This window comes from Lithobates pipiens, unplaced genomic scaffold, assembly GCF_037356315.1.
Source record: "Lithobates pipiens isolate NorthernLeopardFrog02 unplaced genomic scaffold, aLitPip1_a1.2 Scaffold_23, whole genome shotgun sequence".
Classification (NCBI taxonomy): Eukaryota; Metazoa; Chordata; class Amphibia; order Anura; family Ranidae; genus Lithobates; species Lithobates pipiens.
In genome coordinates this window covers 298,047,138-298,070,758 of record NW_027507785.1, presented here as the reverse complement: position 1 = coordinate 298,070,758, position 23,621 = coordinate 298,047,138, and the positions used below count along the sequence as shown (strand labels likewise).

General features: G+C 39.8%; 1 long non-coding RNA gene across 1 annotated transcript in view; it reads left to right on the top strand.

Annotated features, from left to right (window-relative positions):
- LOC143927050 (uncharacterized) overlaps nt 1–23,621 on the top strand; it is a 65,920-nt gene that overhangs the window by 906 nt on the left and 41,393 nt on the right. Inside the window, exon 2 of the long non-coding RNA XR_013262228.1 lies at nt 1,925–2,164. This is a non-coding gene — a long non-coding RNA (uncharacterized LOC143927050). The remainder of the gene's footprint in view (nt 1–1,924; nt 2,165–23,621) is intronic.

Genomic DNA, 23,621 nt, shown 5'->3' with positions numbered 1-23,621 from the left:
AAGTACAAAAGAAACCATATAATAAAGATCTTCTGTTTCTCAAAGAAGCTCTAGCGAATATAAGGATGAAGAAACACGTATAAAATAAAGATCTTGGAATCTAAGCTATGGTTCATTAGCAAAATTATAATGTAGGGCAATGAATGATAGTCTAATTAGACTGCACTTCCCTTAATAAAAGGGTTGGTAAGTGAAGGTATTAATCTTTACAGTATTAGAGAACTATAGACTGTAATATAGGTGTGAGTGTGTGTGTATGCGTATATATATATATATATATATATATATATAGATATATATATATATATATATATGAAACAAACAATATATATATATATATATATATATATATATATATAAAGAAACATCTCTCTCTTTCTCTCTATCTATCTATCTATCTATCTATATATATATATATATATATATATATATATATAGATATATAGATATATATATAGATATATATATATATATCTTAGATATATGGGGAAAAAATATATACATATGTATGAAGAAAAAATCTCTCTCTCTCTCGCTATATATATATATATATATATATATATATATATATATATATATATATATTTATGTTTGTCTTCCTTTTTGCTTTAGTTACAAATTCTTTTCATCTGTTTCTTTTTTTTTCATTAGTATGTTAGCATTAAGCTTTATTGTATGCTATCATATTGCTCAAAGACTCCTTGATTGCCACTGAAATAGTTTAACGTTGTTTGACACCCAGAAAGCCAACGACCTTGGACTGGTCTCCGGAGCTGAACCTGACCTGTCTACATCAGACAGCAATCCCTCTGTTAAACTCGATCTCATCCGTTGTATTTCAAAAGTCAACCATCGATGTGATGTGTAATAAATTGTCTCGCTGTTAAAGGACACATGTTATTCATTATTCTCACCCTATCTGACCGGCTCCAGCATGGGTGTATGGAAAATATTTAGGCTAACTAAAGAATTTGTCCAGTGTGGTTCCAAGAAAATGTTATGGAAGTTGTTTTTTTTTTTTTTTAACGGCGATGCAAATTTTGCAACATTTTTTAAATTCTGTCTCAAGATTTAGATATGAATTTAATTTGTAGCTATCGATGTCAGTTCTTGCGATCTATCAATATTACCTCCAATCTGTTTAAAATAACGTGATTTCTATACTGTCAGTCAAATGTTTTAGGAACGCTTGCAATAATGACACACCTAACCTTCAACTGTTTTAAAATCTGTCTGCTGTTATAGATAGCAACCACACCCACCAATGTGACATATTTTCAAGGATTCTTAATATACACCTGTCAGATACCATTACATGTCTAAAGAGGGTTGGGAATAAAAAAAGAGAGGGAAAAGAAAATAACATCAGTGTCTACTATTTTTATACCCAGCCATAAAATGCATGGTAAAATAGACAGAGATTCACAGCTGGAAACATTTTAAAGTCAGATAAAACCTGCCAAAATCTATTTTGTCGCTTGTATTATGTTGTCATCATGAAACTTCAGTGATTCCAAAGCACAAAAATATCAAAAGCAATTTACTTATGGTCACAAAATGGTGAGTATTTTATTTTCAAAGCCAGGGGGTTGTTACAGCTAAATGTGATATAAAAGGGAATGTAAAAAGTAAACATTATAGAGAATGGAAAAGAGCAATGTTGACAGCAGTCCCTATAATTTTGTATTTTACACCCAGTGGAACAACAGTTCATGCTATTAAACGGGACCAATCAAAATCTTATATTGATGATATTGATCAATATAAATATTAAAGTAGCTGTAGACCCCAAAGGAAGGATATTTAGGTTGCTAAAACATCTATATCTTAAACAATTGGCTTTTTTATATTTTATTTTCTTTAGAGTACTGTTTTCACGTTTTTCTCATGCGTATTGCTTGTCAATACTGTTTATCTCCTCCAGCCCCTTTTAGGCATTATTTCCTGTCTTTATGCATTCACTCCAGCATCAGCTGCACCTCTTTGCTCCCAACTGGTTACCTGATAGTGATAACAATGGAACATGTCTGCCCAATGTGTGTCGGCACCACCTCTTATAGTCACCACCAGCACTGGGATGGTAATACAGGAGCACCATGGGAAGATAGCTGTCACCCTATAACAAGAAATGCCTGCAGAAGGACATCCATGGCAGGATCACCAAGTATTATTAAAAAAAAAGAGCATATGTATATATATATATATATATATATATATATATATATATATATATATATATACATATATCAGGTAAAATAAGTATTGAACACATCACCAGTTTTCTAGGTAGAAATATTGACCTAAATTTTTCACCAAATGTTTGTAACAACCCATGCAATCCAGATATACAAAGAAACCAAAATAAATAAGTTCAGAAATTAAGTCATGTGTAATAAAATGGAATGTCACAGGGAAAAAGTATTAAACATGCTAACTGAAATGTATTTAATACTTGGTACAACATACTGTGTTGGTAATGACAGCTTCAAGACGCCTCCTGTATGGAGAAACTAGTTGTATGCATTGCTCAGGTGTGATTTTGGCCCATTCTTCCACACAAGTCTTCAAATCTTGAAGGTTCCATGGGCCTCTTCTATGAATTCTTATCTTTAGTCCTTTCCATAGATTTTCTATTGGATTCAAGTCAGGTGCTTGGCTGGACCATTCTAGCAGCTTTATTTTCTTTGAAACCAATTGAGAGTTTCCTTGGCGTTGTGTTTGGGATCGTTGACTTGCTGAAATGTCCTCCCTCATTTCATATTCATCATCCTGGTAGATGGCAGCAGATTTTTATCAAGAATGTCTTCGTACATTTTTACATTCATCCTCCCTTCAATGATATGAGGTTTGCCAGTACCGTATGCTGATAAACAGCCCCACACCATGATGTTCCCACCTCCAAACTTCATGTTGGTATGGGGGTGTTTTTGGGGTGATGTGCAGTGCCATTTGACCTCCAAATATGGTTTGTATTATGGCATCCAAAGAGTTCCCCTTTGGTCTCATCTGATCAGACTCTATTCTCTCAGTATTTCGCAGGCTTGTCTAAATGTTGTGGAGCAAACTTTAAATGAACAAAACCTTGGTAGTGAGACACCTTTTTTTAGGCCATCAGTTGAGACCAAACCAGCTGATATTAATTTGCACTGACATGGGGCAAGATTGCTTTCTAATTACTGATAGAGTTCAGCTGGTGTCCATGCCCTTTTGCACCCCCCTCTTTATGTGTTCAATACTTTTTTCTCCCTGTATAATTCCATTTTATTACACATAACATAATTTCTGAACTTATTTATTTTGGTTTCTTTGTATGTTTGGATTGCATGGGTTGTTACCGACCTGAGGTGGAAATATCATGGTAATAGCACCTTTAGAAATATATTAACCTAGAAAAATGCTGACATCTGTATATATTTGTATTAAAGTTTATAGGAGATTTATTGATTGGGCTAATATATCCCTTCCAGTCTGTGATTTTGGTGGGGGTTAAACTCTTTGTCTGAAATTATTATACCATCTATCAATGGGATGTTGGTACTAGGCCTATCCTTGCATAGCCTTGAGCATTGACAAGATCCTCACCATCCCTATCACATTTACAGATTAAAATCTGCATTTTTCCATATTATTTTTCTTTGTCTTGGTACTGTACCTGCTGTTTATGCCTTTATTAGGTTTATGAGAATTATTACCAAAATTAGAAAATGTAACTTAATATTTTAGCGTAGCACTCTCAAAATTATTTAGGACAGTTAACACTTTTGTATAACATATGGGTGGTTGAGGGCTTAATTTAAATATGTTTATTCATTACAGGAACTTATATAGCGCCATCAATTTATACAGCACTATATATATATATATATATATATATATATATATATATATATATATATATATATATATATATATATATATATATTATACATTATACAGTATACGGTAGCATCAGTAGACTCTGGACAATAGTCAGAACGTTGCATATAATGCAGATAAATCCAACAATAAATTGATCTCCAGCAACATTTGCTCTAATTTGTAGTGGGGTGAAATGTAAGTCATACCTTTCAGGGGTATTTCTGTAGCTCCTAATCAAAAAATTTTAAAGCTAATAAGACATTTTAGTGAATGGGTTCACATATATTTTACTGTCTGAGATTTTGCAGAGGTTTAGACATAGTTTAGGCTGTTTTTTTAAATGATCATGGCAGCCATCAAGAGGATGTTAATACTAGGTTGGGACGTAAACATTGACAACACATTTACCATCCCTGCCCCATTTACAGAATGAAGCTACATTTTTTCATGTAATTTTTTTATTTTTTGTCTTGATATCTAGTGTTTACGCCTGTATTGGGGTTATATGGTTTATTAGGACTGCAATACGGAATTTAGCTGTTTTTAAATTAGCACATACAGATCTAGACCAGTTAAAGCTTTTTTAATAACATATTATGGGGAGAACTTGGTTTACATTTTGCACCCGGGCTCTGGAGGCACCAGCAATAATATTCCAGTATGTTCGGGCTGGTGATAGGAAATTAGGTCTCTGGCAGCCTCTGGACGACAGTCAGACTATTGCATCCAATGTAGATAAATTCATTCATAAACCAATCTCCATCAACATTTTTATACTTATGACGGGTACACACGATCGGACTACTTGGTGGACTTAGTCCGGCGGACCAGAGTCCGCCGGACAATTCGATCATGTGCGGGCTCCAGCGGAATTTTTCTTCCCAAAAGTTTGGTGGACTTAGAAAGAAGACTTGCTTCAAATTTGTCCGTCAGACTCGGCTTTTAGCAGACAATCCGTTTGTCTGTGTGCTAGTCCAGCAGACTAAAACCGACGCTAGGGCAGCTTTTGGCTACTATGAACTTCCTTATTCTACATCATCACGTTCGAATCCGCCGGACCTTTGGAGTGATCGCGTGTGGCCAGGTCCGTTCGCTTGAAAGTCAGGTGGACCTCAGCTGCAGACTAAGTCCGCCGGATAATCCGATTGTGTGTACGTGGCCTTAGGAGTCTATTTACTAAAACGGGAACGTTCAAAATCGGATGCAGCAGTGCATGATAGCCAATCAGTTTCTAATTTCAGCTTTGACAAAAAAAAAAATGGAATCTGATTGGTTTCTATGTACTGTCTCACCAGATTTTAGTAAGTCAACCCCTTAATCCCAACAAGAGTGGGCAGATGTATAAACTATACACCAGTGTTTCTCAACTCCAGACCTCAAGGTGCACCAACAGGTCATGTTTTCAGAATTTCCCTCAGATTAAATGGCTGTGGTATTACTAAGGCAGTGAAACTGATTAAATCACCTGTGCAATATAATGGAAAGCCTGAAAAAACATGACCTGTTGGGGCGCCTTGAGGACTGGAGTTGAGAAACACTGCTATACACATTAGGGGTGCGCATTTTCACTGGCCTCACAATTCGACATGATTATGATGATCCTGTCCATGATTCGATTCAATTCCGTGATGCATCACAATTATTGCGCACGGTTTTCATCCAAAAAATCAAGCAGTCAGAAGAACTAAGTTTTTTTATTTTATCTGTTCTTAAAAAGAAAAGAAAACACTCATGCATGTAGCAACACTCATGCATGTAGCAAAGTGTAAACACAGCATACAACCTAAAGAGGAGCTCCAAACTGTCCCCAAAATACTACAAGAGAGGGTCAGAGACTGCAGACATGATACAAGAGATGGTCAGATATTGCAGACCTACTACAGGAGAGGGACAGAGACTGCAGAAAAACTACAGGAGATCGCTAGAGACTGCAGACATACTACAGGACATTGTTAGAGACTGCAGACCTGATAGAGGACATTGTTAGAGACTGCAGACCTGATACAGGACATTATTAGAGACTGCAGACCTGATACAGGACATTGTTAGAGACTGCAGACATGATACAAGAGATGGTCAGAGACTGCAGACATACTACAGGAGAGGGTCAGAGACTGCAGACATGATACAGGTGATGCTTAGGGACTGCAGAGACTGCAGACCTACTACAGGAGATTAGAGACTGCAGACATTCTACAGAAGATGGTCAGAGACTGCAGATACATTTTTTATTGGATATATATTATAGCAAAAAGTAAAAAAAATTTTTTTTCAAAATGTTCTGTCTTTTTTTTTTTTATAGCATGAAAAAGAAAAAAACGCAAAGGTAATCAAATACCACCAAAAGAAAGCTCTATTTTGTGGGAAAAAAAGGACAAAAATGTTATTTGGGTACAGCATCGCACGACCACCCAATTGTCCGTTAAAATAACACAGTGCCATAACGCAAAAAATGGCCTGGTCAGGAAGGGGGTACAACCTTGTGGAACTCAAGTGGTTAACAGATGCCAGCTAAGTGGTTGCATGCCTAAAATTGGACTTTTATTTTCTTTTATGTTTTGAGACTAGTTGTACTCTGATATCCCCAAATGTGATTGTAAAGAAACCAGCTTTATAGTGACAACGCTGTAAGCTTTACGCGAATGTATCCACATTGTGGTCACTCCTTGAACTAATCGGCTGCCACAGAATTACATTTCTAGACACTCCCAAAGCAGCAGTTTCACAGCCCACCTACCCCCAATTTTGAGTAACTGTAGTTCTCATTTACAATTTTATTAGCAAACTATCAGCAACTAGCAAAAGGAAGGGACCAGTCATGTTAAAATGCAATTAAACTGTAACTGACCACTACAAGCTGAACACGCTATTAAATTCATTTTTAATATTCAAAGAAAATTCCCCCATCCATCCAAGTCTCTATGCTTAATTTTATTAAATCAATTTGAAAAAAAAAACCCAAGCATTTTCAGCTGCGGATATCTTCAGTAAGGGTACAGTAGATGATCCATGTAGCATTTATTTCCTTCCATTTACTTCCTTTGTTTGCCCTTAGCTCAGGCATTCAGGCAGGACTGTGTGCTTAGATGAGAAAGCACCTCCTCCAAAATAAATGAAAAAAAAATGCCACGAAGACTCCTGGGACATATTACAGCAGCTGTAAAAAGGCAGTCACCACTCATGTTAAAGTGCATTTAAACTGTATCTGACCCTCTACAAACTAAATACTCTATTAAATTCTTTTTTAATATTTAAAGAAAATTCCCCCATCCATCCATGTCTCTATGCTTAATTTTATTAACAGATCAATTTGAAAACACCCCCCCCCCCCAGGCATTTCTAGCTGCGGACATCTTAAGTAAGGGTACAGTAGATGATCCATGTAGCATTTAGTTCCAGGAGGGTGGGCTTAGTTGAGAAAGCCCCTCCTCCAGAAGAAATAAAAAACAGACCATGATGACTCCTGGGACATTTACAGTACCAGGAAAAAGGCAATCACCAGTCATGTTAAAGGAGGGTGTGCTTAGTTGAGAAAGCCCCTTCTCCAGAAGAAATAAAAAGCATGCCATGAAGACTCCTGGGACATATTACAGCAGCTGTAAAAAGGCAGTCACCACTCATGTTAAAGTGCATTTAAACTGTATCTGACCCTCTACAAACTGAATACTCTATTAAATTCTTTTTTAATATTTAAAGAAAATTCCCCCATCCATCCATGTCTCTATGCTTAATTTTATTAACAGATCAATTTGAAAACACCCCCCCCCCCCCAGGCATTTCTAGCTGCGGACATCTTAAGTAAGGGTACAGTAGATGATCCATGTAGCATTTAGTTCCAGGAGGGTGGGCTTAGTTGAGAAAGCCCCTCCTCCAGAAGAAATAAAAAACAGACCATGATGACTCCTGGGACATTTACAGTACCAGGAAAAAGGCAATCACCAGTCATGTTAAAGGAGGGTGTGCTTAGTTGAGAAAGCCCCTTCTCCAGAAGAAATAAAAAGCATGCCATGAAGACTCCTGGGACATATTACATAATTTTGGCCTAGGCCAGAAACCAGGAAGCAACTTAAGAAATAATAATAATAAAAATAAAAAAGTTTAAAACAAGTAAATATAATATACATTTCTATCTATTATAGATGCTAGCAGCATAAGGAATGAAAATAGGTAATGTTGTTTGAAGATTTTAGTTTAGCTTAATTTAGTTTTATTTGAAGTCAATAAGTGCCACTTGCTATAATGATATCTGTCACAAAGGGGTTGATTTACTAGAGGCAAATACACTCTGCACTTTGCATTTGCATTTGTAAGTGCAGTTGCTTCAGAGCTTAGAAAATGACCAGAAGCTCTGCTGACATACATCATCCAATCATGTGCAAGCAGAATATTGTTGTTTTTTTTTGCTTGCATGTGATTGGGTATTTTTGGGGATTTTTTGAAAAGTGAAGCTTTAGCTCATTTATTAACTACCTCCCACCCAGCCACTGCACATAAACGGCTGGGTGGCCCTTTCCTTGTTCTGCGTAGACATTCAGGAATGACCCTCAGAACGAGTGTTCGCAGCACGGCCATGAAGTGTGCTGCGGCTCGATCCTGTGATCATTATAATCACAGGATCCAGTTGAGCATAAATCAGGATATGAGTGCTGTGTTTGGCCCTCCCGATCACCTGACGGCTGTGTCCATTCACAGCCATCACAATGTAAACAGAGACGCATGTCTCTGTGACAGGTCTCCCCGCCGAGCACAGTGAGAGCTCAGTGCCGTGGGGGTGGGGTTGGGAGCGGGGGAATCTGCAGATCTGTGACAGCTCTCTGTGTGAGGATGATTTTACACAGATCACCCCACAAAGTACACCAAGCACCACTGATATACCCCTGTCCCTATACACATTTCAGTGTCCCAATAAAAAATCTGTTTGTCTCCCATCACTGCCAACACAAAATAAACACAGATTTGAGTTATTTTTACCAAAGAAATGTAGCACCATCATTTGCGGTCAAAATTTATCAACAGAAATTACTTATTTGCAAAACTTTATAACAGAAACTAAGAAAAATGCCTTTTTTGTTGAAAATTTCTGGTCTTTTTTTATTTGTAGAGTAAAAAATAAAAACCCCAGCAGTGATTAACTAGTTCCCGACCGGCGCACGTCGATGTACGTCGGCAGAATGGCACGGGCAGGCATATTGGCGTACAGGTACGTCCAATCTTTAATGCCACCCTGCCATCACGTGTCGGTTGGGATCCCCGTGAGTCTGGTCGCGGGTCCCGCGGACTCGATCGCCGCGGGCATACCCGCGATTGTCTCACGGGGCGGCTGAATGGAGAAATACCGTTGTAAACAGCATTTCCCCATTCTACCTAGCAACTAGTGACGCTGATCTCTGCATCATGTGATTGGAGCAGAGATCAGTGTTTACTAAATGAAAGTCCAGCCCCCCACAGTTAGTAACACACCCCTAGGAACACTTAACCCTTACACTGCTACCCACTGGTTAACCCCTTCACTGCCAGTGTCATTTACACAGGAATCACTGCATTTATATAGCAGTGATTGCTGTATAAATGACAATGGTCCCAAAAATGTGTCAAAAATGTCTGATGTGTCCGCCATAATGTCATAGTCTCAATAAAAATCGCTGATCGCCGCCATTACTAGTAAAAAAAAAAAATTATTAATAAAAATGCCATAAAACTATCCCCTATTTTGAAAACGCTCGCTATAACTTTTGCGCAAACCAATCAATAATCGCTTATTGTGATTTTTTTTTTACCAAAAATATGTAGAAGAATACGTATCGGCCTAAACAGAGGGAAAATAATGTTTTTTTATATATTTTGGGGGATATTCATTATAACAAAAAGTAAAAAATTATGCGTTTTTTTTTTCAAATTTGTCGCTCTATTATTGTTTATAGCACAAAAAATAAAAACCACAGAGGTGATCAAATACCACCAAAAGAGAGCTCTATTTGTGGGAAAAAAGGACATCAATTTTGTTTGAGAGCCACGTCGCATTACTGCGCAATTGCCAGTTAAAGCGACGCAGTGCCGAATCGCAAAAAGTGGTCTGGTCTTTGACCAGCAAAATGGTCCGGGGCTGAAGTGGTTAAATACCACCAAAAAAAAAAAAAAAAAAAACTCTATTTGTGTGAAAAAAAATGATAAAAATGTAAAAATGTAATTTGGGTACAGTGTTACATGATCACGCAATTCTCATTCAAAGTGTGACAGCACTGAAAGCTGAAAATTGGTCTGGGAAGGAGGGGGGTGAAAGTGCCCGGTATTGAAGTGGTTAAGCTTTGCTGCAGCTACACATTGCACAGTGCACAACTTATATGCCTTTAGTATATAAAACCCAAAGTGTACTGGGATTTATAGCCTGGCAGACGAGAACCAAATCCCAGCAATTGACCCTCTGACACCACTGTAGCCTGTCCACAGTCCCTACTACAGAGAAAGAAAAAAGAATATCAAGCTGTCACGTGGGCACTTCCTGAACATTTCCAAAAAGGTATTTAGGGGCTAAAATTCTGCAAATCAAAAGCTGCATGAGATACTGCTTTGCTTGCACTGCACAATCCTATATTATTTAGTCAGGCTTGCCAACTGCTTAAAGGCTAAAGAATACCAGTCTTTAAGAGTGCCTCAATTATGTCCTTGGTTCCAAATGAATGAATATTCTTTATAATAATAAAGACTTTCCTTGAGCGACTGTTGAAAAAGGCTTCACTTTTAAGTGCAGGAATGGCTAGACTGAATCTAACCTAGACTTCTCTTTCATATTTTAAATTTGTTGAATTAGTAAATGTATGCACTTTAAATGAAAGAGCTATCGTGTTTTAAAATATTTAATTAGAGTAAAACCTTGGATTGCGAGCGTAATTCTCCACGGAAACATGCTTGTTATCCAAAGCACTTGTACAGTATATCAAAGCAAATTTCCCCATAAGAAATAATGGAAACTCCAATGATTCATTCCACAACCATTTATTCATAAAGTCATCTCATTTATAGTCCATATAAAAAGATTATAGCAATGTGATAGCATAGCAATGTCTGAGTTAACTTATCATTAAGTCTAGGGCAGTGATGGCGCACCTTGGCACTCCAGATGTTTTGGAACTACATTTTCCATAATGCTCAACTACACTGCAGAGTGCATGAGCATCATGGGAAATGTAGTTACAAAACATCTGGGGTGCCAAGGTTCCCCATCACTGGTCTAGGTGAAAGGAGAAGCACTTTTATCTACCCGATCCTCCACTTCCCCAGCAGGTGGCGCTCCTCTGTGCGCTGGTGTTGAACTGCCCCTTGGTGTCATCACATGCAATGCAGGACCTTAGACTCCCAGAACATAGGGAAGAAGATGCTGCAGGGACTGAAGATAAAGTAAGTAAATCTTCTCTATGTCCTCTAGACCTAAAAAAGAAATGAATTCTTGCAATGCGAGATAATCTTCAAAGGATCATTTTTAAGTTTCTCAGAGTTGTGCCGCGTACACACGATCAGAAATTTGGCCAGCAAAAGCTCCTTTGAGAGCTTTTGGTCGGAAAATGCGACTGTGTACGCTCCATCGGACTTCTGCTGGCGGAATTCCCGCCAGCAAAAGAATGAGAGCAGGTTCTCTATTTTTCAGTCTGAAAAAGTTCCAAACGGAAATTTCGATTGTCTGTAGCAATTCTGACGCACAAAATTCCTACGCATGCTTGAAAACAGTACGATGCATGCTTGGGTGCATTGAACTTCACTTTCTCGGCTCGTCGTAGTGTTGTACGTCACCGCATTTTTGACGCTCAAAAGTTCAGAGAACTTTTGTGTGACTTGTGTATGCAAGCCAAGCTTGAGCGGAATTCCATCGCAAAAACATCCAAGATTCTTCAAACAGAAATTCTGGGGCATTAGACTTTACGTAGAACTATCAACATTAATTCATGTTTACATTTTTTTTTCTACTAAGAGTATTTAAATAATATTTACATGGGGGCAACCATGTTTGTTCATAAAATATGCAGACTTTCACTCTTTTTAGTGGAATAGTACAGTAACTGCCAATTACTAATCCCTTTATATCAGTGTATATCCATATACAGAGCACAGTAAAAAGACATTTACAGTATATTCTTCAATTGGATTATCATTTCATGTCATTTTGGTTAGGACCCTTTTCCACTTCCCGACCAGCGCACGACGATGTACGTCGACAGAATGGCACGGGCAGGCATATTGGCGTACATGTACGTCCAATCTTCAATGCCGCCCTGCCATCGGGAGCGCGCCGCCGGCGGCGCACTCCCGCGCCGGTCGGGACCCCCGTGAGTCCGGTCGCGGGACCCGCAGACTCGATCGCCGCGGGCATACCCACGATCGTCTCACGGGACGGCTGAATGGAGGAAATGCCGTGTAAACAGCATTTCTCCATTCTGCCTAGCAACTAGTGACGCTGATCTCTGCTCCATGTGATTGGAGCAGAGATCAGTGTTCACTAAATGAAAGCCCAACCCCCCACAGTTAGTAACACACCCCTAGGAACACTTAACCCCTACACTGCCACCCATTGGTTAACCCTTTCACTGCCAGTGTCATTTACACAGGAATCACTGCATTTATATAGCAGTGATTACTGTATAAATGACAATGGTCCCAAAAATGTGTCAAAAATGTCCGATGGGTCCCCCACAATGTCGCAGTCACAATAAAAATCGTTGATCGCCGCCATTACTAGTAAAAAAAAAAAATAATAAAAAATTATTAATAAAAATGCTATAAAACTATCCCTATTTTGTAAACGCTATAACTTTTGCGCAAACCAATCAATAATCGCTTATTGCGATATTTTTTACCAAAAATATGTAGAAGAATACGTATCGGCCTAAACTGAGGGAAAAAAATGTTTTTATATATATTTTTGGGGATATTTATTATAACAAAAAGTAAAAAATAATGCGTTTTTTTCAAAATTGTCGCTCTATTTTTGTTTATAGCGCAAAAAATAAAAACCCCAGGGGTGACCAAATACCACCAAAAGAAAGCTCTATTTGTGGGAAAAAAAGGACGTCAATTTTGTTTGGGAGCCACGTCGCATGACCGCGCAATTGTCAGTTAAAGCGACGCAGTGGCGAATCGCAAAAAGTGGGCTGGTCTTTGACCAGCAAAATGGTCCGGTCTGAAAGTGGTTAAAAGGGTACAGTGATTTAGCTGTCTAGTAAACCTGCCATGACTACCCTTGTTCAGGCACTTCCTGTTATAGAATGACAGCATTCTGCCCTGTTTCCCAAGGGTGCCCCTGCTTTGTCACACAGACTTCTAATGGAGACCACAAACAATTGCTTAACCGCTTGCCGACCGCCTCACGCCAGTATATGTCAGCAGCAGGGGCGGATCCAGAGTCTAGTCTCAGGAGGGGCACTGCTATAAAATATGTTTTTTTGGGGGCAATTTATATGGGAAATGGCTGGTATTGGAGCTTCAATCATTACGGCAACATGGTTGTTATGGTGTCAGGATGATTGAAGCGCATAATTTCTATTATTACATTGTAATATAAAATTGAATGGTTCAACTCACCATAATGCAGAATCAGTGGGAGCCCTGAGGGTATCACTTGCCACGTCACTTGTCACCAAACGCGGATTGTCACTTGCCACGTCATCTGCCACACATTGCGGATTGTCACTTGCCACGTCACCTGCCACACATTGCGGATTGTCACTTACCACGTCACCTGCCACACACTGCGGATTATCACTTTCCACGTCACTTGTCACCAAATGCGGATTGTTACTTACCACGTCACCTGCCACACATTGGGGATTGTCACTTGCCACGTCGCCTGCCACACATTGTGGATTGTTTCTTTCCACGTTGCCTGCCACACATTGCGGATTGTCACTTGCCGCGTCGCCTGCCACATGTTGTGGATTGTCATCTACTGTGTCACTTTTCTGCTAAGGTGGTCTTTTGCTGTGTCCCAGAGTGAAGTTAGGCAGCAGAGAGATGATTTAATCAGTGAGGGCGGAACTGCAGGGATGCAGGGCAGTGAGAGATGATATCATCTCCCTGCTCCCCTGCCCGCCGGCTTCCTGATTGGCCAGCAGCCCGCTCAGACACTGAGCCGCCAAGCTGCCCCACTCTCACCCGCCCACTCACCGACCGAGCTGCCCACGCTGTCACCCGCGGAACCGGCCGCGGAAACCCGGCCACGCTGTCACCCTTGGAACCGCCCGTCCACGGAACCTCACCCGCAGAACCTCCCACGCTGTCACCTGCAATTCTGGGAGGGGGCACTTACCCCGTCGCCCCCCCCTGGATCCGCCCCTGGTCGGCAGAAGGGCTCGTACAGGCAAACTAATGTACCTGTACATTGCTGTCAGGGTTTCTCCCACACGGAACGGGCGGATGCGCGGGCGTGCTGTTCAAGTGTGCTGCACCCGGTCATTGCTGCTGCTGCCTTGCCTGCTGATCGCTGCCTGCCTGTCTACCATCTTCTCTGCAGTTCCAGCATCCAGAAGTAACCAGCTGCTGCTTTCAGTCAAACACTCCTACCCCGCTGCACTCACGGGGCCACTGTCCCCATTCCAGTGGTCCCTGAACCAGAGCTGTAAAAGAAGTCTTCTTCCATCAAGTTAGGCTCATCACCAGGTACCTAACAGTTGTCTTTTAAGAGACGGCAAGCTCCATAAGTCGGGTGGCAGGTCCTGCGGACTCCATGTCCGCGGGGATACCCACAATCGCCTCACAGAGAGGAAGAACGGGGAGATGCTTATGTAAACAGGCATCCCCTCGTTCTGCCTAGTGACAGTGTCACTGATCTCTGCTCCCTGTGATTGGGAACAGAGACCAGTGACGTGTTGCACATAGCCAGACCCCCCACCGTTAGAATCACTCCACAGGACATACTTAACCCCTACACTGCCCCCTAGTGGTTAACCCCTTCACTGCCAGTGTAATTTACACAGGAATCGCTGCATTTGTATAGCACTGATTGCTGTATAAATGACAATGTCCCCAAAAATGTGTCAAAAATTACCGATGTATCTGCCATAATGTCGCAGCCATGATAAAAATTGCTGATCGCCGCCAATATTAATAAAAATGCCATAAACCGATCCCCTATTTTGTAAACGCTATAACTTTTGCGCAGACCAATCAATAAACGCTTATTGCATTTTTTTTAACCAAAAATATGTAGAAGAATACATATCAGCCTAAACTGAGGAAAAAAAATTTTTATATATTTTTTGGGGGTATTTATTATAGCAAAATGTAAAAAATTTGTTTTTTTTTCAAAATTCTTTTTTCAAATCTTTTTTTGTTTATAAAGAAAAAAATAAAAGCTGCAGAGGTGATCAAATACCACCAAAAGAAAGCTCTATTTGTAGGAAAAAAAGGACGTAAATTTTGTTTGGGAGCCAAAGGCAAGGCCACGCAATTGTCAGTTAAAGTGACACAGTGCTGAATTGCAAAAAGTGCTCTGGTATTTCTTAACCTGAGTGAGCGACTTGTATAGCACTACCTATGTGAACTGAATCGCCTCAGGGTGCTTTCTTTCCACCAGAGTCCATCTGTGGCTTTGTGTGGTCCTTTACCCCGTAAGGGCCTGACAGGCTTACAAACACATACACATATTAAGGCCTATTTTTTTTTTTGTTATAGACAAGGTCTAATTAACTTACCAGCATGTCTTTGGAGTATGGGAGGAAACCGGAGTACCCAGAGGAAACCCACGCAGGCACAGGGAGAACATGCAAACTCCAGGCAGATGGTGTCGTGGTCGGGATTTGAACCAGCGACCCTATTTCTGCTAGGTGAAAGTGCTAACCACTGCAACACTGTGCTGCATTGTCTTTGGCCAGCAAAATGGTTCGGGGCTTAAGTGGTTAAAGCAAAACGTAACTATATCTAAACATTGCAAACTGAAAATGCTATTTAATTCATTTTTACCATTTAAAGCAAACTCGCCCATCCACCTATGTCTTCATGCTTTTTTTTTGTTGACAAACCAGTTTCAAAAACACCCCCATTTCTAGCCATGATCACCTTGAGTAAGAGCAGATGATTTATGTAGCATTTACTTCCTGTTATTCACCTGCCCATAGCTCACTCATGCAGGTGTTCAGTTAGAATTGGCAACCCATCAAATTAGGTAGCGGAAGTGCCATCACCTGCGCATGCATTCTATCGCTACCATGTTTGCTCATCTGAGAGAACACTCACAGTCAGAAGAAGTGGCAGCGGACCTCTTACTACACCCAGCTATGCCTTGAATTTCAGAGTAATTTTAGCTTAAAAAGTGAGCGTACATAAATAAATATAGTATTATGACATCTGTAATGCTGTTTTGATATTAAATTTTTGAAAGAAGCTGGACACCAGCAGTATGAAGGTGGCGGAGGCCATGTTGGTACACCCCGCACTGCTCAGCCCTAAACCTTTAGGCTTTTAAAATTAAACATCCAAACAGCATCACAGATGTAAATATACTATATTTATTTATATATGTTCACTTTATTGCCAAAATTACTCTGTGATTCAAGATGTAGCTAGGTGTACTAAGATGTCCTCTGCCTTCTTCTGACTACCTGTGTCTTGTCAAATGAGCAAACCTGGTAGCGGTAGAATGCATGCGCAGCTGACGGAACGACACTTCCGTTACCTAAGCTGACGGGTCACCCATTCTTGAAAGAGAAAAAAAATGCCCAAGAAGAATCCTGGGATGTATGACATCATTTTGGCCTAGAACCAGGAAGCAAGTTAAGAATTATAAAATAAAGTGTTTAAATTAGAACTGTAGCCAAAACTTATTTTTTTTAACTTTGGATAGAGTAAGAGAGGGTTACAACCCCTGGAAGAAGTCCTCTTGCGACAAAACCGGTCGGGTTAAGGCATCATCTCCTGTTATCATTTTTTGGTTTGAGCTGATGATCGTTTATGCTGAGGAAGATATATTTGTTTTTAAATGTAATGGCCTGTTGATGGAGTTATTGCAAACACATTTTCAAAGGCTCTTTTTTTCTAGTGATATCAAGAATAATATTATTATGCTTTTTGTTTTGTTTTTTTTTTTGTTTTTTTGGGCAAGTTACCAAAATACCATTATCACGTAGTTTTTAAGATCAAAGATACAGCTATGTTGGTGTCCCTTGTCAATTTTACATTGTATTTTTTAAAATGTAACGGCCTACTCCCAAACTGTTATTTGAAGTAAAACACATAGCCAAGTATTATTAATGCACAACATTGTGTATTAAAAAAAGAAAACAAATAAAATTAGACCTGTTATCTGCTAATAGAATTTAACCTAAAAGTGCATCCTATCCCTCCAAAAATATAGAAAATATACCAAATCAAATCTTTATTATTCCACCAAAAAATTAAATAAAAGCCTCATGCATGTGTCCTTCTTCTTAATATAGGTGGTGAAAAATGACAAGAGTTGGTGAAAGGGTCATCCGGAGATAATTCCAAAAAACATCTGGATTATTCTGGAGCTCCCTCAGCAAAGGCATTTGACATAATTGGTCACGATTAATTTGGCAAACAATTTTTGGTCCAAGAACTCCTCCTCTTCCTGTTCCTGGACTAGACTTGGGTCAAAGAAATAACTCCAAGGCCAATAATAAATAACACGTTTTCTCCTCCGATTACGCAACATGGCTGGTTGACGAACGGATGTTCAGAAACAAACTAAAAAGCGCAAAATGAAAAGTGCGAAATTAAAAGTGAGACATAAAAAGCGCAAAATAAACACTCACCAAACTTCTAGTAACACAAAATTAGTAGAAGGAGCCCAAAGGGTGGTGCTAAAGAGCTGAAAAACAATGTACTACATCACTACATTCGTATTAGTTGGCCGACAATTCCTTGCTGTTTGTATGCAAGACAAGTTTTGGGCCAACACCCTTTGGACAAAAGTCTACGGTTTTGTTGGCTAACAATCCGATCATGTGTACGAGGCTTTAGGGTTAATCTATTCACATGCCCTGATATAAAAATGACCACTAGAGGGCTCCTTCATTTGGCATTAGATTAAATGCAATAAACAAAATATGACACAGCAAGTAAGTAAAAAATTAAAAAGTAGACTAAAAAAAGAAGTTGTACATATTAAAGTTTACTTTTTATAATCAATATGCCCCAATTTTATCCTATAGAAGAATCCTCAACTGATTCTCTCATCTTACAAATTACTTAGCAAAATCTCCCTACATGATACCATGTTTGAAATATTTGAGGCTTTCATCCAATTAATGATGAAAATGATTGTTAGAGCAGAAAGAAAGCTTACTTACACCTCAAGGGGTTAAGCGCTAAATCTCTATATAACTGACTGATTCAACTTGTGATAGACTTTGATGTTCTCATTTTTTTCCCCCCCTCAAAGAACTTGATTGACATTCCTTATGTGTTTTCCGAATTCCTCGGCAGTGGTTGGTAATGGCAAAAATTAACCCGAAGCTTTATCTTTCCACCCCACCTAAAAACTTCATTGACGTGTTCCAGCTATTTACTTTTTTTTTTTTTTGCATGCAAACAAGTATCGGCAAGTAAATTAAAAAAAGGAAAAAAAAAGTATACGAAGACTTCAAAACCATTAGTTAGAGTCTACAGGGATGTTTGAAGAGACAGATTCAAATTATTTTAAGGCTTTTACATGCTGTTGTTGTGAGTACTTTAAATGAAAATGTCGCCTTCAAGATTGCAATTGAAATGCACCAGAGCATCAAAGAGACAGATAGAAAAATGGACTAAGCACCTATAATGGCCATTCTGTTCAATGTTGAGCGTTTGTTATCTGGCCATTGTGTCAGAGTGCGTTATCTGCTTTGGCAGGGATGAAAAAAAACAGGTCCCCCCCCCCCCGACCATAACCGGCACATCTTCAGCCATTTATTTGTCGCCGTTGTTTACTCGCCGCTAACGGCGCATAAAGCAATCACCGCTGCCTTGTATTCTCAGCAGGTGGCTAACAATTACATTCGGTAACAGGTTCTGCCGAAGGAAACAGATTTAAAATCAATGTTCATTTGCCATTTATATACAAATTGTCTAATGTAATCAAAATGGTGATCACTATTCACACATGCGTTAATAGCCTCGTATCACACTGCGGTTAACACCAATGTGTAAGAAGAATGGCATGCACTGAAAATGAGGTCAGGGTTTCTTGTCTCTGGGTCCAGTGGAATTTGGATTTGTTTTTCTGATTTTCAAAGCGTATGTCCCATTGTGCAGACAAATTGAGAGAATGCCTGCTTTATATTTGTTTCATATAGCATAACTAAAAAAAAGGAATTGAAATTTGCAGCCTACTGAGCCCACTCCCATACACCCATGTCATTCTTTAGCTCAGATTTCGTTCAGTTTAAGTGTTGCTAAATCCACAACAGTAAAATCAGTCTGTACATGCAGTAAAGCATGCTTGTTATACTCACTGTGAAACCTAAGAGGTTAATGATATGCATTGTGTATGAGGGCTGTTTGATCATGTCTTATCTGATCCTCCCCTTCTTCCACTGTCCCCAATCCATTGCCTGATAGAATAGAGCATTAGGAGTTGGGTTGCACACGCTCAGTTTGGTGTGTATTGCTGGAGAGGTTTTACTTATTTTTTTCTCTGGACTGCATGTGATCCTCAGAAGGCCATTCAGCACTGTCCAGACAAAAGGTCAGGGGGAAATGAAAACTCCTCCTACAAGCTTTAACCAGACACTGATAGAGGTCCCAAGACTCCTATGCTGATCAGAAAATGTATTTAGCAGTTTATATTTTCTAAAATCGTTAATTCAAAAATTTGCTAATTTGAAAATTCATTAATTCAAAAATTCGACAACTCGTAAATTCGAAACGTCGTAAATTTAAAAAATGAGAAAATCCAAAAATAAGAAAGAAAATCCGAAAATTCAAAAGAATAACTAACTAACTAATAATAACTACCGTATTTATCGGTGTATAACACGCACTTTTTTCCCCTAAAAATCGTTGGAAAATTGTGGGTGCGTGTTATACACCGATCCCTGCTGTCTCCAAGGGAAGAGGAGGAGTGAGCGCTGCTGAATTACATAGAGACGTGATCTCCTGTGTACCCGCCGCTCCGTCACTCACAGCCACGCCTTCTGGTCCTGCATTGGGCCACTGTTCTGTCTATCATATGAGCAGGGCCAGGAGGCGTAGCTGTAAGTGGTGGAACGCCAGGTACTCAGGAGATCACGGCTCTGTGTAATTCAGCGACGCTCGTTCCTCCTGTTCCCTCGGAGACAGCAGGGATAATTCAACACTGGCGAGGCTGCAATGATGGGAAAGGTGAGGTTGCAGATGGGCACTGAACAGATTGCATTGTTGGTCAATAGATAGGCTGCAGATGGGCACTGAGCAGGGTGCATTGTTGGTCAATAGATAGGCTGCAGATGGGCACTGAGCAGGGTGCATTGATGAGCTGTGACCCTAATTTTTCTTCAAAGTTCTTTATTTAAAATGTTTTTTTTTTTCCTTTACCTTCCCTCCTAAAATTGGGGTTCATGTTATATGCCTGTGCGTGTTATACACCGATAAATACTGTAACTATTAAATTATAGGTATTGGAATGTCCTTTAAAATTTGGCTGTTAGTGAACGTAACAAATACAAATTAATCCGAAGTTGCGAATTATCCAAAATTACGAATGTCGCATCTAAAGAAATGTCGCATCTAAAGAAATGGAATAAAAAAACGAATAAATAATAATAATAAAAGGTTTTTATTATTATTATTGTTATTTATTATTATTACTTTGTTACATTCCATTCGTTTATATACTGTATTCGTTATTTTGGATAATTGGTAACTTCGGATAAATTAATATTTGTTGCATTCACTAACAGCCAAATTTTTAAGTAAATACCTATAATTTAATAGTTAGCAATAGTTAAGTTATTATCATTTAGGTATTTTTTCAGATTTTCGGATTTCCAAAAGTCGGAGTTTATGAATTTTCAAATTTACAAATTTTCAAATATTAGAATTTATGAATATTCAGAAAAATCGGGTTTTCGTTAATTCGGATACTTTGGAATTAACAAATTTGTGAAAATCCATTAATATAATTCGGAATGAAACAAATTGCACATGTCTAAAGCAAACACAGCTGCCCAGCCTCCTCATAAACAAAGAGAACTACCTAGGAGTTTTTCTTGCTGGAGGGTCCAGAACAGAACATCTAAAAAATTAAGCTGCATTTTTTTAAATTGAATTGTACTTTCTAACTTGTCCGAATTGTTAATTGAGAAAAAAAAATTGTACACAGCAGTTGTGAGAGAAATTCATACAACAAATATACCCCATATAATAAAGAGCAGAGACATATTCTCAGTGCATTCACAAGGTAAGAGCAAAGATGGTGGTTCAAAAGCATTTACAGAAAGGTAAACCAATAAGTGTCATCATAGCGATAATCCAAAAAAGAGGGAACGGGCAGAAGGTGCTAAGAAGTACCCTTAAAGCGGAGGTTCACCCACCCCTGAAAAAATTAAAAGTCAGCATCTACACATACTGCAGCTGCTGACTTGCAGCGGCTGATGTTTCCATCAGGTGTCGGGTGCTGCCACCACCATTGCAGGTAAGAGAACCCGGTAGTGAAGAATTACAGCTTTTCGCTGGATCCCTACTGCTCATGCGTGAGGCACCGCTATGCTTTCCTACTGGCCCGGTGGCGGGGAAGGAGGAGGAGGGAGCTGAGCCGCTGAAGTAATGCGCCACAGTCCAGTCTCCCAGAAGTGGGGGCAGGATACATGTCAAAGAGAGGAGAGAATTAAGCGGAAGTTCCACTTTTGGATGGAACTCTGCTTTAAAGTGTTACTATACCCAGGACCCTGCATTCACTATATATGATCTCCCACAATTTTTTTGCTGCTATGATCCCACTTTCTGTTGGAGGCTACATTCATTCTCCATGATCTCCCTGCATGTAGGAACACAGGAAATGTATGTAAGAATGTAGCCACCCTCTTTTGCTTGCTCTCGAGATGGACTAGGGACTATGGGATTTGTAGTGTGTGTAAAACAGTGAGTTACACTCTAACTGCATAGATTTGAATGGGTCATTAGTAATTGGGTCTACATATGCTTTAAAGGGGTTGTAAAGGTTCAGTTTTTTTTTTAAATAACAAACATGTCATACTTATCTCCTCTGTGCAAGTGTTTTGCAAAGAGTGACCCTGATCCTCCTTTTCTGGGGGCCAATAGTGGGGCTCCTGGCCCCTCCTTGCATCGAGTGCCCCCTCAGAGACCCACATTCCAAGGGGACACGCTGCTGGACGCGCGCTCCTGGGTCCTGCTGCTGCATCCAATGACACAGACAGCAGGACTCGGCCCTGCCCCCCGACTCCTGTGTCACTGGATGCCAATGGCGGCGCTGGTATCAATCTATCTAACGAGGACCAATGACAGCGGCTGGAGCTGCTGTGCTCGTCCCCGCCGATGGAACGATCGGGTTCAGGTAACTAAAAGGGGGGTTCTGGGTGTTGCTGCACCATGGAAGGTTTTTTACCTTGATGTATAGAATGCATTAACCTTCCTGGTGGTATTCCCGAGTCTGGCTCAGGGTGAGATTTAATTACCATTAGCGGTATTCCCGAGCCAGACTCTGGATCACATCGCTGGATCCATGTAAGGGTTACTTACCTTGTCCCCTGGATCCAGCAATGTCTCCCCGCTGTGATCAACGAGCCGCCGTGTCTTGCTCGATCTGTGACAGCGCAGAGCTTCGTTCCCTGCGTGTGTTGCGACGCACGGGGATGGAGTTCGGCGCCAAATTCAAAAAGTAAAAAACACAGTATAGATACAGTATACTGTAATCTTAGCCCTTGTACACACGGTAGCAAATTCCGACGGAAAATGTGCGATCGGACCGTGTTGTTGGATAATCCGACCGTATGTGGGCTCCATCGGACTTTTTTCGTCGGAATGTCCGACCAACAAAGTTTGAGAGCTGGATATAAAATTTTCCGACAGCATGATCCGATACGACTTTGTCCTATCGTTTGAAGAGAATTCCGATCAGACAAAGTGCCACGCATGCTCAGATCAAATTACGAGACCAAAGCTATTGGCTACTAGCTTGAACGTAGTCCCGTCGTAACGAATGAACGTCATCACGTTCTGAATGATCAGATTTTCTGACAACTTTGTCCTACCGTGTGTATGCAACACCAGTTTCGGACAAAATCCTCAGAAATAATCCCACGGATTTTGTTGTCGGAATGTCAAAAAATAAATCTGATCGGCTCATGTTGTCAGAAAATGTTATAGCCCAGCTCTAAAACTTTGTCGGTCGGATATTCCGACGGAAACAGTCCGATGGAGCCCACACGCGGTCGGATTATCCGACAACACGGTCCGATCGGACATTTTCCGTCGAAATGTCCGACCGTGTGTACAAGGGCTTAGACTTTTGTTTGGACGGATTTAAGTGAATTATTTGTAAGAATTACAGGCCTACAATATAAAATGCAGAATTTCCATGCAAAATAATAGTACCGCTTTCAGCACCTAAAATCTGAAATAATCATACCGCCAGGGAGGTTAAGGTGAAAAAACACAAGGGTTTACAATCCCTTTAAGATGTGAGTTGCTCAGGAATTTCTATCAAATGAAACGTGAGCTGGTATTAACAGACTTTGAATCAGTGTAGTGCTTTTAATAAATCCTTTTTCCTCTTCAACTCTAGTTTACTGTTTTCACTTGCGATTGACCTACTCAGGGGTTATTATGAAGAAAGTTCTCAA